The 18,246-nt window shown below is 43.9% G+C and overlaps 1 pseudogene; it reads left to right on the top strand.

The window, feature by feature from the left end:
- The first annotated feature begins 1,166 nt into the window (after positions 1-1,166).
- LOC128110125 (40S ribosomal protein S11-like) lies at positions 1,167-1,649 on the top strand (annotated as a pseudogene).
- The last annotated feature ends 16,597 nt before the right edge of the window (positions 1,650-18,246 follow it).

Genomic DNA, 18,246 nt, shown 5'->3' with positions numbered 1-18,246 from the left:
GAATACACAGGAAACTGAAGCATCCCGGGTCATCTTTCACATGAGGTAAGCAACACGTGAGGAAAAATGAGACCCGCACATTCCAGACTGAGGAACTAAGAGGTAAAAAGAACAAGACAGAAAGAAAATGAGATCTCTAGCAATGAGTCACCTTTTTCCATTGTCAAGTAAACACGGTCAGCATTTAGTAATTCTGCATGCAGTATGGTAGAACAGATTTGCTGGTGTATGGGGGTGGGGAGAGGAGGGTGTGCATGCATGTGTTCAAGTGTGTGTGTGTGTGTGTGTGTGTGTGTGTGTGTGTGTGTGTGTGTGTGTGTGTGTGGTCTTCCTCTAGCTCTTTTTACCTCATTTTTTGTTTTTTGAGACGAGAGTCTCTGAACTTGGAGCTCAAGGATTCAGATGGACTGGCTGGCCAATGAGCTTCAGAAGTCCACTTGTCTCTGCCCCCTCCCTCCCCACCAGTGCTGGAATTATAGATGGGCCATTGTGCAGAATTTTACATAGATGTTAGGGATCAAAACTCAAATCCTGTATGTTAGCAACCAAGCCATCTTCAAGGCCCTGGTTTTCTCATCAGGTTACTTTTCTGCACATTTACTGTGGTTACACTTGAGGGGGCTGACTGATATATTGACCAAATCCTAGTGAATAAATTTAAATTTACTCCTGGATAGTACTCTAACTGGGTGTTTTGGAGTGCTCCTTGGGACGCCTAGATTATTTTGAACCTTCTAGATCTGATTCCAAAGTATTCTTTCATGACACAATAACTAGGAAAACAAAAACTTCACTGTGGCTTCTTCCATGCCCATGAAATAACAGCGCTGGGCTCAAGCAAACTTCTCACATACACCAATTCCCACCATGGAATCCAGCACATCTAATTGTTTTCTCTTCTTAGCAGATGACATGTGTTCCTTGGTGTGAGCTCATGTCAATGAAGTGTTTTGTCGAGATGACATTTGTCCATGAACAGGGTCTAAATGCACAAGGAAAGACTTCACCCTTCTGCTTTATAATTGCCCTGTGCACCAAGAAGGAGGTTAAGGAGGAAATCCAGACCAATATCATATACTCCTATCTAAAACAGAAAAAAAAAAAAAGCAATAAGGAAACCCGGCAGGGAGTCAGCCCACCTCTCTTTTTCTCAGGCTTCCAGGAAGATGTCAGACATTCAGACCAAGCATGCTTACTAAAAGCAGCCCCCACAATCTTTCAAAATGAGAGGAGTGTTCTGCTGAGAGAAACTAGCAAGGGAAAAAAAAAACCCTTGGCACTACAAAAACATTGGTCTAGGCTTCAAGATGCCCAAGGAGGCCATTGAAGGCACCTACATAGAAAAGAAATGTCCTTTCACTGGTAACGTTTCCATCTGAGGTCAGTTCCTGTCCGGTGTCATGACCAGGATGACGATGCAGAGGACCATTGTCATCTGCTGGGACTATCGCCATTACATCCGAAAGTACAGTCACTTTGAGAAGTGGCACAAGAATATGTCTGTGCACCTGTCTCCCCGTTTCAGGGATGTATAGCTCGGTGGCACTGTCACTGTGGGAATGTGTAGGCTTCTGAGCAAGACCATGCACTTCAATGTGCTCAAAGCCACCAAAGCCGCTAGCACCAAGGAGCAGCTTCTGAAGTTCTGAGGGGACTCTGACCAACTCCCTAGAACAAGAAAAAATAAATAAATAAAACATCTCTCTTTGCAAGACAAGGCCAAAAGTGGCAAAAGGAAGTTTCTAGAAATGAAACCTAGCCCAGAAGTTTCCTATTCTTGATGTATAACACTTTTGAATGGTAGTAATGTTTTTTTTTTTTCAATCAAGTGTCTGAAGGCTCTAGAAAATACTTTCTAGACTACATGCAGAGCAGCTGAAGGATGTGATTGTGGTCTCTATAATCCGTTTGTCAGTCCAAAGTCAGTTATGATTGCCCATCTTTATAAGTCTACCATATCAGTGGGATCCCAGCATGAGACCCTTTCAACTACGCTGAACCGGAAGGTCAGTTTTCACTTATTTGATCCTCTCTTTGGATTATTTCCAACCCACCTAACCCCCAAGTGAACAAAGAAATTAAACCCTCAGGGTGTGTTAGGGTCTAGTTTGGCAGTTTTTTTAAAAAATTGCAAGGCACTAAGAAAGGGAAGAGGAGGGGGCTGGAGAGATGGCTCAGTGGTTAAGAGCACCGACTGCTCTTCCAGAGGTCCTGAGTTCAATTCCCAGCAACCACATGGTGGCTCACAACCATCTGTAATGAGATCTGGTGCCCTCATCTGGCCTGCAGGGACACATGCAGGCAGAATACTGTGTACATAATAAATAAATAAATCTTAAAAAAAGAAAAAAAAAAAAGAAAGGGAAGAGGAAGCCAGGGTAGGAGGCAGAATGAAATGGGACCCACTGCAAAGTCATGGACCTGAGCGAGTCTACAGCTGCAGGCCAGTACAGCTGGGCACAGCTGGGCCCACACTCCCCTCGCTGCTCTTTATTAGGAAGGCACATGGGATAGCTGCCATTTTTAATATTGAAACGAACATGATTGAAAATTTATAATCTTCAAGAGCAAATGGTCCTCCTCTCTCGGGGTCTCTCACCAGATGTGGCATCCACTTGTAGTTTTTAAATAATCAACTTCTAAACAAAAGGGAATTGATCTATTCAAGGATACATGAAACCCAAACTCTTATACCTCAGATGCCGCAAAGCCGGTTGAAGGGCACAAAACTGTTACCTTGACTCTTTCTAGAAAGATGGTTCAAAGGTAGTGGTTCTAGGGGGTCACATATCAGACATCCTGCCTATCAGATGTTTACATTACAATTCATAACAGTAGCAAAATTGCAGTTATGAAGCACTGGGGGATGTCTTTCTGTACGCTGTGAATATATGTTGTTCCCATTGGTTAATAAATAAGCTGCTTTGGCCTATGGCAAGGCAGCTTAGAGGCAGGTGGAAAATCCAAGGAGAGAGATAGGAAGAAGAAAGGCAGAGGGAGAGAGACACCAGCCTGCCGCCCAAGGAGCAGCATGCTACCAGACCGGTAAAACCACAGAATACATGGCAAAACATAAATCAATAGAAATGGGTTAATTTAAGATGTAAGAGCTAGCTAGCAAGAGGCCTGACATAGGCCATACAGTTTGTAAATAATATAAGCCTCTGTGTGTTTACTTGGGACCAAGCAGCTGTGGGACATGGGTGGGAGAGATTCATCCTGACCTCAGGGCCAGGCAGGACCAGAGAAACTACCACTACAATGAAGCAGCAACAAAGTAATGCTATGATCAGGGGTCAGCACAACCTGAGGAACTGTATTAAAGGGTCACAGCATTAGGAAGGTGGAGAACCACTGCTCTAAGGTGTCGTGACTTACCAGATGTCATACTGGAAGAAAGTAACTGTCCCCCATGATGCTCCTGGGAGGTGAAAGGGGTTGTGGTTCCTTTGTACAGAGAAGAGAGAAAGGAAAGTTGGGTGGAGGATTGCTTGTGAAACTTGACGTGTTTGGAATGTTGATTCGGATGCCTACAACAGTTCTCACTGTTCTCTAGGTTTAATGTCCATCTGACGTGGAAATGGTACCATTAACATGACGGGGGGTCCATAACTTTCTAATGTGTGCCAGCATTAACTGTGATGGGCTGTAATTGCATTCTCTCTCTCTCTCTCTCTCTCTCTCTCTCTCTCTCTCTCTCTCTCTCTCTCTCTCTCTCTCCCCCTCTCCCTCTCCCTCTCTCTCTCTCTCTCTTTCTCCCTCTCTCTCTCTCCCTCTCTCTCTCTCCCTCTCTCTTCTTGTTTCTCTCTCCCTCTCTCTCTCTCTCTCCCTCTCTCTCTCCCTCTCTCTTCTTGTTTCTCTCTCCCTCTCCCTCTCCCTCTCTTTCCATCTCCCTCTCTCTTTCTCTCTTCTTCCTCCTCCCTCCCTCCCTCTCCCTGCCCCCGACATGGAGCTTTGATAGCCCGCCCCTCTTTCAGCAAAGCACTTACCCTCCTGACAGGTGAAAGATGTGGGTCAATACCACTCCCAACAATGTGACATGAAATTGATCCCCCAAGGTTAGGACTGAGGGAGCAGGTATGGGCAGAGCCTTCTGCCTTCTGTGAAGATTGCCCTGGGGGCCAGGGGAGGCACACGAGCTAGCACAGGTGTCCAAGCTTCCACTCGTGTTTGCTTTTGCAGCCCCAGTTACCGGGACAGCACACCACCAAGGGACCGTTGCTTATGTGGGCTGTCAGTAAGTACATCACTGTACGGTTACAGCTGGGACGGACCCACTGTATTAAAAAGATGGAAATGCTGAACCACAGAAGAGACTATTTGAGTAGAGAAATGTCGATGGAAGCAAAGAAGGCAAACGCAGCCTCGATGGAACTTCCCGCAGTTTTCCCGATAATCTGGAAATGTGTGTGGAGTTGGAGCATAGGAAAAATATTAGAACAGGACTCCCAACCATGCTCAGCAATAAAATTCAACCAATAAAAGGGATTCTAATTTCTTCTTTAGGTTTTCAAATCGGACTGTGAATATTTTGGACATTTTGGCAGCTGCGTTTGGCTGGGGGTTCTCTTGGTATGGCAGTATGGTTCTGTCCCCTTATTATACTTCAGGAGTAGCACAGACGCTCAATTCCTGTCAGTGTGATGGTTTCCCCTGACTTTATAGTTGCCAATGTGTGTTTGGGGGGCCAGGAGTTGTCTGATGGCACAACTGGGGGCGTTTCTTTCCTGAGCCTCACCACACTGGAACAGCTTTAAGTGAGACATGAGCTCGCGCTGCCCCGGACCAATCGCATGAAGCCCTCATCTGCACTGGGCTGACATCACTGAGCAAACTGACTGAAAATAAACATTTTTAGAATGTTAGGTGCTCCTTTGGTTTCTGTAATTCTAGAACGAGTTGGTGTCAGAGATCTGAAAAGGAAACCAGTTACAAGAATGGGGATGTAGCATGGAACTCACCTATTCGATGCATTGCGGGGTGTCTCGGTTTGGAGCAGTGTTTGATGCTTGCCCTTACACATTTAAAAAGATAACAGCAGATCACTAACCTTGAGTTTAAACCAAACCAGCTGAATCTTTCCAGATACAACTCCCAAAATGTTTTGAATAAGGGCAGTTAAATCCATCTTGCTTCTCTATGTCATCCTGGCCCTGCATCTGTTCCATATTGAGTTGTATGAGAAATCCTACCTTGTATTAGTCAAGGTTCTCTAGAGGAACAGAATCCATGGAATAAATATATATTGAAAAGGAATTTACTAGACTGGCTTACACAATACAGTCTGGGTAGTTCAACAATGGCTGCCTGCACACTAGGTAGGCTAAGAACCACATATACTTGGCCTAGATACCTCAGCAGTAACAATCTGGTACTGAAGGTCTGGGGGATTCCTGAAGAGCTACTGGTCCTAAATCCATATTGGAAGGCTGAAGAAGCTGAGTTCCAACGTCAGTGAAAGATGGTCCTAGTGCTGGAGGCAGCAACGACAGAATAGACGCACTCACTCACAGGAGATGAAGACAAACAGGCAGGAACCAGTAACTTTTCCCTCAGTCCTCTTACATTCTCAGACTCCACAGAGAGTGTCACCCTCTCCAGGGGAAGGTCTTGCCCCCTCAGTTAACCATTCCAGGAAATACCCTTTCTATATGCAGGGATATGTCTCTTCGCTGACTTCAGATCCAATCAAGTTGACAACCAAGATTAACCGTCACAACCACCTCCCCCACCCAGCAAACACCAACAACCATAATTGGGTGGGCCCATAAACCACCTAAAAAGTAAATCTTATCATGCAGCTCTGCTCTAACAAACAAAATGAAGGCTTGAACACTCAGCACTTTAATTTCTTAATTTAGTCTCTTGTCCATGAAGAAAATTCCACCACAGTTTGTTAATAATAGAAAAACTCTGTGTAATAAGTCAGCCCTAAAACACTGAATATTTTCTAATGAGCAGAGCCTAGCAGGAAATCAACTTAAAAGTATTTTAAAACAGCTCTGCAGGAATGCACTTGCTCTTCATATAAAGAATATAATTTATTGTACACCATAAGGATATGAAATAGTCAGCCTTATAACATTTATAGTGATTTGTCATTATTTCTAGAATTTAGTTCAGTTCTTGGCAAATAGCATATATTCAAAATAAGTAACTCAAGCTTGCCTTGCTTTTAACCTTAGGCACTTGTATTGCACATATGACAGCCTAAATACACAAGACATTCTAAATGTAATTCCATGTTTCATTAACAAATCAAGTGTCATGAAATGTCTCATTCCTTTCCTTGCATCAAAGTCAGAACCAACGAGGTGAGGATATCTTTTCCTTCATTTTATGGTCCCCACAAAGCATCAGGCCACTAAGCCTGCATCCTTCACTCAGATCCTGCATCCCCATCCATCATCCATCCATTCCATAAACTACTGAGGTCCTACTTGTTATGACACCAGTCAGTAAAATGCTAAAACTCCTTGGGAGCCCTGTTCCTATGGAGAAGAAGTACTTAGGCTCTGACAATTTTCCATTCAGCTTGCAAACTCATTTGACTTAGAATTTTCTGCCTACATTCTACAAGGCTGGGATTTCCAGACTTCAGGTGCTAGGCTGGGGTTACTCTGGCAGACTTGATCATCTTGCTGTATCTTTGCACAGTGCTGTGGTGCTGCTAGTCATCCTGGTTGTTATTTGTGGATTCATTTGGTTTTGCTGGTGTTTGTGTTTGTTTGCAGTATTGGGGATGGGATTCGGGGCTCCCCATATGCTGGAAAAGCTCCCTTTTTTATTCATGTAGCAACACCCCAGGCCTTCCAGCATGCACTGTGTCATTTATGATCTGTAAGTATATGTTAGAGACACAGAGATTCTGCCTTGCTTGCCAGTGACCATCATAGCACCAAGCTGGAGAGGATATTGGAGGTTAGGCTAAAGAGATGGCTCAGTGGTTAAGAGTACTTGCTGCTTGCAAGTACCTGAGTTCCGATCCTAGAACCCATGTCAGAGGACTCACAACTCTAGTTCCATGGGACTCTACATCCTCTTCTGGTCTCTACCATTCATTTCCCACATACATGTGGCATATACCAACACAGACATACACATGTACATATAAATAAAAATAAATCATAAAATATGAGGGTTGGTGGAAAGTATAGCAAAGTGGGATTTAATTTTCTAAAAGCCTCAGGTCCTGCATTTACATAATTTAGCAAATAAAAGTCTCGATCTTTCCAAATTGCTGTTCAAATTTCATTCTGCCTGAAGTACGTCTGCTCAAATCCACACTGGCTTACAGTCGTGCTCACACCCACTCCCCGCCATGCCCCAAAGGAAGTGCACACAACAGTGTCGAGGGGCAGGGTAAATTTGAAACAGCCCATTGCCCATTAACTGGTTTGTCGAACAACAACAAAGCAGGAAATAACCAGGCACGATCCTTGAACTGGTACCGCAGCAGGAACGCTCAAGTCTCTGCACGGTCTGTAAATCACTCCAGCTGTGTTTTCACGGTTTATGAAATCAAGAGAGGCAAACTCTAGAGACGAATTAAAACCCTGGATCTGCTCAGAGAGGATGCTGAAGCAAAGGTACTCTAGCTGTAGCTGAATCTACAGCGACATGTAGCACTACATGCCAGTCTGTGTTGTCCACCCAGAGTGGCAAAGGCTGGTGTGCATCAGAACACAGATCGGGTCTGGTTTATGCTGTGATTCTCCAAGAGAAGACAAGGGTTATAATATTTTATTGCGAGAAAACTAATAGATGGATCAGAAGGCCACGGGGAGCTGCCCTAGGGTAGCAAGGCATGAACAGCAGGCGAGGAGTGCCATCTTTTGGCTATGGGATGCCCTGACATTCTCTAAGTAGAAAAGGGTTTTGACATTGTGAATGTGGCGCTCAAGGCAATTCAGCAAAGTCTCTAAAGTTCTTTCCTGGTATCTTTGGGTGGCATCATGCTTGTAATGAGACTTCTCAGGCTTCCCCACATCCTGCTCAATTACTTACAGCCCAAATGGTTGGTGCTAGCTACCACTGCTCTCTATAGCTCCCAGGAGGACCAGAGAAGCAACTAGGGAATACTAGAAAACAAGAGTGCATTAACACAGGAGAAACAAACAGAGTCTGATTGATCTAGCACGGTCCTTTGAGTCTAATAGCCCTCAGCTTACCCCAAGCTATGACATCTTGGAGATTTATAGTACCTGGTTGGATAAGCATGGAATTTTCCAGAGAAATAAATTAAATAGGCATGTAACACAAACAGCATGCAGATATTGATATGTGTTCCAGAGACTCCCCACCTTGAGAAAAATCTAAATATAGCTGCACTGGTGCCCACTAACTAGAGCAAAAGGGAACGTCTTTAAAAGCTAAGAGCAGACCAAAAGGCAGGGGTTACGAAGCCAAAAAGCATATGGGAATAAAACCCCTTCATTCCACTAAAAGGAAAAGAGCTTCAAAGAGCAGAGTGGGGAGTCCTCACCCCAGCCATCAGAATGCCTACAGTTAAGGGAGAATAGTCTAAAATATTTTGAGAACATTTCTTGGAAGTTCTGGAGATACTCGCCACAGCCAAGGGAAGAAACCAGTGTTTAAGGTCTGAGGACTCCGGCGGCAGCAGAACCCTGGGTTGTCTTGGTCTTGTTGTGTATCCTATGCCATCTCCACAGGATGGGTCAGAGGGGACCCCAAACAGCACCAGGGAGAAACCTGGAGAAGATCCAGCAACCAAATCAAACCAAATAGAATGGAGTACTGAGTGCTAAATACACCCTCCTGAAATAACAGGCTAAGGAGGACTGGTGTGGTGTTTGTCACATGCCCATATCCAGAAAATGTTTATGTGATGGTCCACTCCTTTAATCCCAACACTCAGGAGGCAGAAGTAGATGAATCTCTGTGAGTTTGAGGCCAACCTGATCTACATAGTGAGTTCTAGGACAGCCCGGTCTGTGCAGAGAGACCCTGTCTCAAAAGAGAAAATAAAATCAAAAAATGAATGAATAAATAAATAATAAATAGATAGATAAATGAAAAAGCATGTGTGTGTGTGTGTGTGTGTGTGTGTGTGTGTGTGTGTGTGTGTGTGTATGTGTGACTGAGGAGATGACACAGATGGTAAGCCACCTGCCTCTCAAGTCTGAGGACTAGAGTTCAAATTCCCAACACCTCTGCAGAAAACCTAGCAAGTATTTGTAACCTGATTGATGGGTGGGGTGACAGGCAGAACCCCAGAGCTCATTGACCAACTCATCTAGCCAATCAGTGAGATCCAGGTTCAGTTCAGTGCAAGACCCTATCTCAAAAGACAAGGACCCAAGTGATCAAAGAGAACATCCTGATCTCTACCTCTGTCTCCCCAACAGGGATTTGTAGTCATCCCGTGTCTCTGAAGCCTGGCTGCCACTCCCGGTCTCCTGTTGATGGACCCTTTGGAGAAGCCTTTGTAAGAATTCTTGGGGCTGGAGAGATGGATCAGCAGTTAAGAGCACTTGCTGATCTTGCAGAGGACCCAAGTTTGTTTCCCTGTGCCTGTATCAGACAGATCATTCCAGCCTGCAACTCCAGCCCCAGGGGATCTGATACCGTCTTCTGACCTCTGTGGGTACCAACATGTATATGGGGTGGGCACACACACACACACACACAAATAAAAACAAGTATATTTTAGAAAAAAAAATTTTAAAACAAAATTTTTTCAGGTGACACTGATAGGAAAGAGCTTTTACAGTGAAGTCCTCTGAGGTCAGCCCTCCTCCCAAGAATGCTGAGAGGCACCTATGAGCCATGTGTTCTGCACAGGAACCGCCCTGGTCACCTCCTCCATTCATGACTGCCCACACTGGCTGTACACACAACTCCAACCCAGGAGGAAGCAGGTAAGAGTACTGCTTCCTTACTGCAGATTCACCGTTGTTTCTACAATACTCTGGTGGGTTAGGTCCTGGTCTAAAGGGTAAATTTTACTTCCTAACTGTCCCCCAAATGATATTGCACCTACCTGCCCCTGCACTCATACCTGGGTCCACACAATAGCTCCTCTGAGATGGTAAAACCCTGGCTTCGCATCAGGACCAGGTTAACAAGCAGCAGAGACGGCATGTGTGCCTGGAAACTCACTCATCTATTCCACAAATGCAGTTCTATCAAAGCTGCTATAAGCCTTTCACCTCAAAGAATCACCCCAGTTAATCGCGCCATACAACCAGATGTGAGAGGTGTTATTGGTGTCCCTACTGGGTGGATAATGCAGCTGAAGCTTAACAAGGAGAAATAAACTCTAAACTAAGGAATGTGGCGTTTGTTTGCTTGCTTGTTTAAGGGGGTGTGTTTTGTTGTTTTGTTTTTCCTGTGCCACCATAATGACAGGGACTGGTAAGCAGGAGAATTTAGAGAAATAAAAATGTGAAAAGTACACAAGTTAAACAGCTGGGGAAGGCCAGACAGGAGAGAGAATAGGAAATAATTGCAAGGTCCCAACAGACACGAGCATGCTAAACCAGTGCCATAGTTTGAAAGAAAATGGCCTCCACAGGGAGTGGCACTGTTAGGAGGTGTGGCCTTGTTGGAGGAAGTGTGTCACTGTGGGGGCGGGCTTTGGAGACTCTTTTGCTCAAGCTTCCCTTGGTGTGACTGTCAGTTGACTTCCTATTTGTTACAAGATATAGAACTCTCAACTACTTCCAGCACCATGGCTGCCTGCCTGCTGCCATGCTCCCCATCATGATGACAATGGACTGAACCTCTGAAACTGTGAGTCACCCAATTAAATGTTTTTTTTATAAGTGTTGCCATGGTCATGGTGTCTCTTCACAGCAATAGAAACCCTAAGACTACTGGGGTAAAAATCACACCCCACCTCCAGAATCCTATGGGAGAGGGGGAGGAAGGATTGTAGGAGCTAGTAGGGTCAAAGATATCACAAGAAAACCCACAGAATCAACTAACCTAGGATCATGGGGGCTCACAGAGACTGAACCAACAACCAGAGAGCCTGCGTGAGACATACCTAGGCCCTCTGCTTATACGTTACAGTTGTGTAACTGGTTCTTCTTATGGGACTCCTAACAGTGAGAGCAAGGGCTGTCTCTGACTCTGTTGCCTGCTTTTGGGACCTATTCCTCCTACCAATTGCCTTGTCCCATGTTAATAGGAGAGAAGATGCCTAGTCTCATTGCAAGTTGATATATCATGACTGACTGATATTCATGGGAGGCCCACCTTTTTCTAAAGAGAAACTGAGGAGGAGGAGAAGGAGGAGGAGGAAGAGGAGGAGGAGGAGGAGGAGGAGGAGGAGGAGGAGGAGGAGGAAGAAGAGTGGATTGGGGGGAGGCTGGGAGGAGAGAAGGGAAGGGAAACTGTGGTCAGGATATGAAAACAAGATAGATAGATAGATAGATAGATAGATAGATAGATAGATAGATAGATAGATAGATAGATAGATTAAAATATATAATAAACTCAAAAAAATCACCCCTCCCAAATTCTCCAAAAGTGGCAAGAAGAAATAGCATCTTAATAATCGAAAATATTTCTATTCACAACTATTGACCCCCTTCCTTTGGATTTCACAATATATTTAAAGGTGTGCAATGTCTTCATCTTAACTATTCCAATCAAATATGGAAGATGGCCAAGAAGGATACTGGAGTCTCCAGTTAGCCACTTAAGAAATCAAGATTTAGAGACTGGAAAGATGGCTCAATGGTTAAGACCCAGCCTTCTAGAGCTCTTGAGTCCCAGCCTGGGATTTCCAGGTTTGCTTTGAATGCTGCTGTTTTTGCCTCTGCTTTTGTTTTCTGAGACAGGTCTCAGCATGGCCTTGAATTGGAGCTCCTCCTGCCTCAACCTCCACATCTAGCTACCACACCTAGCTGGATTTCAGTATTTCTGTTTTACACGATACAGCCTGGAAGAATCGAGCAAGATCAAGGTTACTTTCTTGGGCAGAGTTAAAATGGGTGGTGATAAGCGACTCAACCCAGCTAGCTGAAAACAATTTTGTTGATATTCTTATTTCTGCTGTTTTTTCCAGAGAAATAAAAATAGGAAGGATAGAAGATCAAAAGAGAACAATTGAGCCACAACCACATGCTAAGGAACCAAAGCTGATGGAATTTGGGGAAACGTGAGTTGAGACTCTGTTGAGCACCAAGATGTAACAAACTGATTGTTAATTTTTATTCACTTCTGTTTATTCAGTGAATGGATTTTGATTCAGATGAAAATATGCACTGTAGAAATAAGATCTGAAAGAGCATGCCATTAAACAACCTCTGAAGAATAAACTTCACCTAGGGAGCTATTACAGACAATGGACCTCAGATGTGCTAGGTTAAAGTCACAGACAGACAGACAGTGGGCCCCATGGGAGGCAACCTGCTCTTCCAGAAGACTAGGGCAAGTCTCCAGCTTTATGGCCAGGAGGAAAAGAACCGCTTTAGAGTAAGTTACTGGAGGGAAAACTTATCAGAAGAAAGAAATGGGTTTAGGAAGTAGAGTGTAGAATCATGCATTATTTCGTTCTTTGGAAATAGGAGTGCCCTTAAAAAGTACCTCCAAGCTGGACTGTCGAGAGCAGGAAAACAGTGACAGAGGGAAAAATGACCACTTTTGTATTTCTAAATTTAAAGGAGAGTCCTGCCATTGTCAGTACCAGGAAATGAATACAGCTGCCAAGATAGTCCATCCCAGAGAGCTGGCATACTGCCAACTGGAACTATTGGAATAATGCTTTCCTGCCATTGTATCTCATTTGAGCTTAGGTGTGTATGTGTGTGTGTGTGTGTGTGTGTGTGTGTGTGTGTGTGTGTGTGTGTGTGTGTGTGTCACATGCGTACATATACACCACACTCACTCTCTACTCTGAACAGTATCTCTCATTAGTTCAGGGTATTTGACTCACTGTTACCAATGAAGGCCAGCAGCTGTGTTGTATGTCTTTCTCAGTTGCTAAATCTATCAGAATCCATACTGCATTTAGTTGTCATAGCTCCTTAGGCACCTCCTTATTGAGGCGATCTCTCCTATTTTCCTAGTGTTTTAATGATTCTGACAGTTCAGAGAAGACTGGCCAAGTATTTCATAATCCATCCTTCAATTGGGATCTTCCTGATGGTTTTCTCACAGTTATACTGAAATTACAGGTTTAAAGAAAGAAAACCACAGAGGTAAAATGCCATTTTTATCCCATTCTACCAAAGACAGCTACTGTCACTGTGACCCATGGAGGTTTGTCTTACTCTTGATGCACAGGCTGAGACAGTGTGTGTCAGTTTCTCTCACTGGAGTGTTTTCTGTTGTCCCCCTACCCTGCCATTTCCATGCTGTACTTTTTGGAAGGAAGCCACCACAAAGAGCCCAGGCTTTGGGGATAAAGAATGCTCCCTTCTTGAAAAAAGACATAGCAGCTATATAAATTACTTTAAATTATTCTGCAAAGGAGATTGTCACTCCTCTCCTACTTATTTGTGCATTTATTCATTGACTTGAAACAGTTTGGAGTCATGGATATTTGTCTTATACCTAATGCTTTAATTTACACACACACACACACACACACACACACACACACACACACACACAGAAACTATTCTGTCCTTGGCCATGTATCCATTTGACACAGCCCCAGAAATAGCAGGGCTTTATTTTTGCGGTTGTTTGGTTGTTTAGTTGGTTGATTAGTTGTTTGGATAGATGTATAGATGAATGAAAGGATGGATGGATGGATAGATGGATGCAGAGATGAATCCATGGACAGATGGATGAATGGATCCATGGACAGATGGATGAATGGATGAATGCATGCATGCATGCATGAATAGATAGATGCATGGATGAATGGATGGATCTATGGACAGATGGATGCATGGATAGATAGATGCATGGATGAATGGATGGACCTATGGACAGATGGATGAATGGATGGATGCATGCATGCATGGATGGATGGGTGTGTCAATGGATGGAATGTGTGATTGGTTGGTTGGTTGGTTGGTTGGTTGGTTGGTTGGTTGGTTGGTTGATTGGTTAGATGGTTGGAGGTTTTGTTAAGTGGTTGGTTACGCAGTTGTTTGGTTAGATGTTTATTGAATTATTGGATAGTTAGTTGATTTGTTATATGGTTGGCTTTGCTAAAGTTTTAGTACTTCCTTACTTTCTGACACTCCAAAATAATCCTGGTTCATCTTATTCCTACTGCTGCTGGTTTATGTGTCTTCCTCAAAGCACATATTAGAATGTAATCTTTATGGCTGGTGTTGAAGAGGTGGGATCTTTAAGAAGAGACTGAGTCTCTAATGGGTTAAGGTTATTATTATGGGAGTGAGTTCATTACTGCAAAAGCAGGTCCCTTATAAAAGAACAACTTCAGGGATCTCTCACTTACCTTCCTGCCCTCTTTTCTCTGCCGCTCTAGAATTCTGGGACTACCTTCATATACTTTTAGCCTATGCCTTTATTTAAATATAAAATGTCCCCTATGGGCACATGTGTTTATGAAAGCCTCGATCCCCAGCTGGTGGTGCTGTTTTGGAAGATTCTGGAACCTTTAGGAAATTGAGCCCGGTAGCAGGAACTAAGTGACCAGGATGGGCCTTGAGTTTTCACAGCTTAGCTTCACTGCCCATCTTCTCTCTACTTTCCAACTGCACAAGAAATATGGCCAGCCCACCTGATGCTCAGTTGTCATGCTTTCCCTGTCGGGAAAAACAAAACTGTATCCCCTAAGCTCTAAGCTAGCAAGAAGACTCTCTACTCTCTTAAACTGCTTCTTTCCAGGTATTTGGTTACAGCAATAAGAAAAGTAACTAATACAGTCTGGAAGTCCTACAGGTATGAACACTTCACAACTTGCTCTGTACACTTTGCCCAGAGAAGCCATGAGTCTGGGATCTCCGGCATCACCAGGATCTCTGTCTAGACTCTCCTCCTCTCTGGTCCTTGAGATTCCTATTGAAAGAATTCAGATGAGACACAGACACCATAGTGCAGAAGAAGCTTATTAAGGGACAGCACACTCTGAAGAGGTAAGAATGGACAATAATGACCAAAGGGGCCATTATATCAGTCTACATGTTAGGCGGACTTTCAATTACTTTCTAAAACCCTTTGAACAAATCATTTTTCATGAGGGTCTTTGTTCTATCCAGGCAACTGGCAGGCCTGTTTGATGGTCTCTTCCAGGAGAGACAATGGTGGATTCTTTATGAGAAAGCCCCCTACTCCACAGTCATCTTAGAATGCTTGGGACTTCTAGAGCCAAGGTTAAATAATTAGCCAGTTCAGAATATCTCCTCCTGGGGCCAGAGATATGACTCAAGTCCTCTTCTTTGACTAATAAGTAAAGTTTTACTGTTCTAATCTTTAGTTTTACAGACTGCTGACCATAAGGGAGGTTTCTAACTCCCAGTGCCCTCCAAGTCTGCTAAAGTCTAACTAATTACCTAACACTGGAGCTTGGGACCTACCCCTGCCCCAAGTGTGTGCAGGAGGCAGCAAATGGGAAGGGAAGGTTGTTGTAGAGCAGTGGTTCTCAACCTTCCTAATGCTGCAGAACTTTAATACAATTCCTTATGGTGTGGTAATCCCCAACCATAAAATTATTTTATTGCTGTGTCAGAAATGTAATTTTGCTACTGTTATGAACTGTAATGTAAATATTTAATATGAAGATTATCTAATATGTGGCCCCCAAAGAAGTTGTGACCCACAGGTTGAGAACCACTGTTCCAGAGGCTTATAATGTCATGTTACAGTTTTGTACTTTCTTGGGACCCTGACTCTCAAGTGATTTCTCCTTTTTGAAATAGAAATCTCTTCCCTAGTCCCACATCATCACTGTATTTTTAAAGTGCTTGGCAGGCTTACAACTGGAAGGGCTGCTCTTGGTGAACCCTGCCTTGATTAGCATCCCTATCTGATTTGGAGGCCCCCAAGGCAGGGGTATGCTGGACACATGCATGGAACAAAAATGAGGCCAGTGAACCCAGGTTCCCTGAGAGCAGAGGAAACTAAGATCTAAATACAACAGCCCCATGTAATACCTTCAGGGGTGAGAAGGAGGCACAATCACACAGAGTACCAAGATCTCTGTGAGGGATTTGTCTTCAGTTCTAAGAACTATGGAGGGACGCTGGGGAATTTACACCTTCTCACCTATTATCAATGGAAACATCCATTCCAAATGATGCATCTACCTGTTTTATTTTGAAACCACCCTAGGAAAATACCATTTGACTCTACATCACTAACATGGCAATGATAGAATGTCATACGTTCTATGTACATCTTGGCTTTGGGATATTTCTACAAGACAAGAAGGCCCCCGGGGCTATTCCTCAGTACTATCTTTAAAGATCTAAGACAGAGCAGACATCTAACACCTTCCCTGCCTTCTACTGCTGTGCTCAGGATCAGAGATTCCATTGCCGCTTTAGCATTAGTGTTTGGTAACTGATGTAAAGACTGAGGAAGAACAGTGGATAAGGAAGAAAGACTTCCCAGGGGAGCTTAGTTCCTCTCATGAGATGGCGCCTATGCTGGAAGCTCAGATTTCTTATGACCCTCTCCAGATTTCCTTCTTTTCTTCTCTCATTCACAAGACCCTACATGTTATGTCTTAGGTATGTATAGCATTACTTAATCAACAACCAATTAGAGTTGAGAAGAGTTTGGAGTCTACCACTCATCACAAAGCCTCCTAGAAGTCCTGAGACTAGAATTTTCTCTCTCCTCTTCTGTGTCTCTTAGGATGCTCCTGTGGGAAGTACTGGATTGCTGATAGAAGAGAGCCCAGACTCATTCCCACCATTTAGGGGCTGAGTGGCCCTGGTTGGCTTACTCACCCCCTCAGCCTCACACTCCTTAACCCTACAACTAGAATAAAGGTGGGAAACAACTAACTTATAGGGTAAATTGTGTTTAAATGAACTAGAGAAAGCAACGTGCCTAGAACATTGCATGGCAAAGACTTCACTTGTTTGGACATCCTCTTCCTCCGTATAAAATCTTTGGGTATAAAGCTATCTATATTTAGCTCAATTCTGTAACTCCTTTGAGATCTAGCAAAGACCTTTATTAGTGAGGTTTAATAGCTTTGGGTTGGATTGGTGAACATATGAATATTACAGTATCACTTCTCACATGTTTAAGGACCCAACACCCGCTCACATTAGCTTTCAGCAATCGTGGGGTACCCTCAGTCATACGTTATTCACTTATGATGAAGTGCTCCACTGCTCATTAATAAACATGGGCTCAGTGAATGCTGGTGGCTGACTGAAAGCTCAGGTGCCAGGAGAGATGGAGAACTATTAGGTTCAATAGTTTCCACCTGTGATTTCTGAAGTCACTGCCTTACTCCACACAAGGGACCTCTAAGGAAAACCTAACACTCAACTTGCACTTTGTTTTTAAAGACACACAGATTTCGCCAGGGGTCACACTGGGCTGTTTTCCTTTTTCCAACTCTTCCATTAAAGGGAAATTGATTATGCTTATTGTAAGTCAAAGTGGAAATGATGCATGAGCTGCTGCTGCTGAGAGAATGGGCTCTCTCCACCTCTGTGATTCCTCTCTCTTCAGGGAGACTTTCCAAAGACAGGCTCAGTGGCATGAAAGACACAGCAAATCAAAGAGTGCCTGACTACCTGCCACCAGGCTCTCTGAGGGTAGGCACACTGCACATTATACTTCTTCCTGGACCTACAGTTTCTGCATCAGCATGGAAAGTAAAGAATCTTGAAAACTGGCCTCACAGTCCAACAAATGAGATTTCAGAAAAGGGACTGAGAGATGGTAATGAAGATGCCCTGCTGGGTCACCTAAGAGCAATGTGGTCCTGGTGGCGGTACCCCAGCTAGGCTCAGCTTACAAAGACTTGATGCCGCCTGCCAAAGCACATGCACTTTTGATGACCTGTCCTGGATCAAATGCTGCCAGCTGCAGGTAGGACTGGAAATGAACTTCTAAATGGCAGTGCTTCTTGGGAAAATTTTTGGGAAGTGCTAATGTGTCTTTGAGTGGCCAATCAGAGGAGACAGAGGTCAGACCAGGGAAGGGATGTATATGCCATCCAAAATCCTCTTCCTTTCAGCTAGGTTTGCAGCTACAATCTGAGCAAAGCCTAGTCCCCTCTGAGTTAGCCTTGCTGACTGCTACAGTGTGGTTTTGAAGTGTCCACCTCCTGAAGACGTTGTCTCTATTCTATGAAACTACTGGGGAAGAGATGGGAGACTTTGGGAG

This window comes from Peromyscus californicus, unplaced genomic scaffold (genome assembly GCF_007827085.1).
Source record: "Peromyscus californicus insignis strain IS unplaced genomic scaffold, ASM782708v3 Scaffold_14__1_contigs__length_90479793_seg_2, whole genome shotgun sequence".
In the NCBI taxonomy this organism is placed as follows: domain Eukaryota; kingdom Metazoa; phylum Chordata; class Mammalia; order Rodentia; family Cricetidae; genus Peromyscus; species Peromyscus californicus.
Note: the sequence above shows the minus strand (reverse complement) of the source record. Positions and strands in the feature narration are given on the sequence as shown.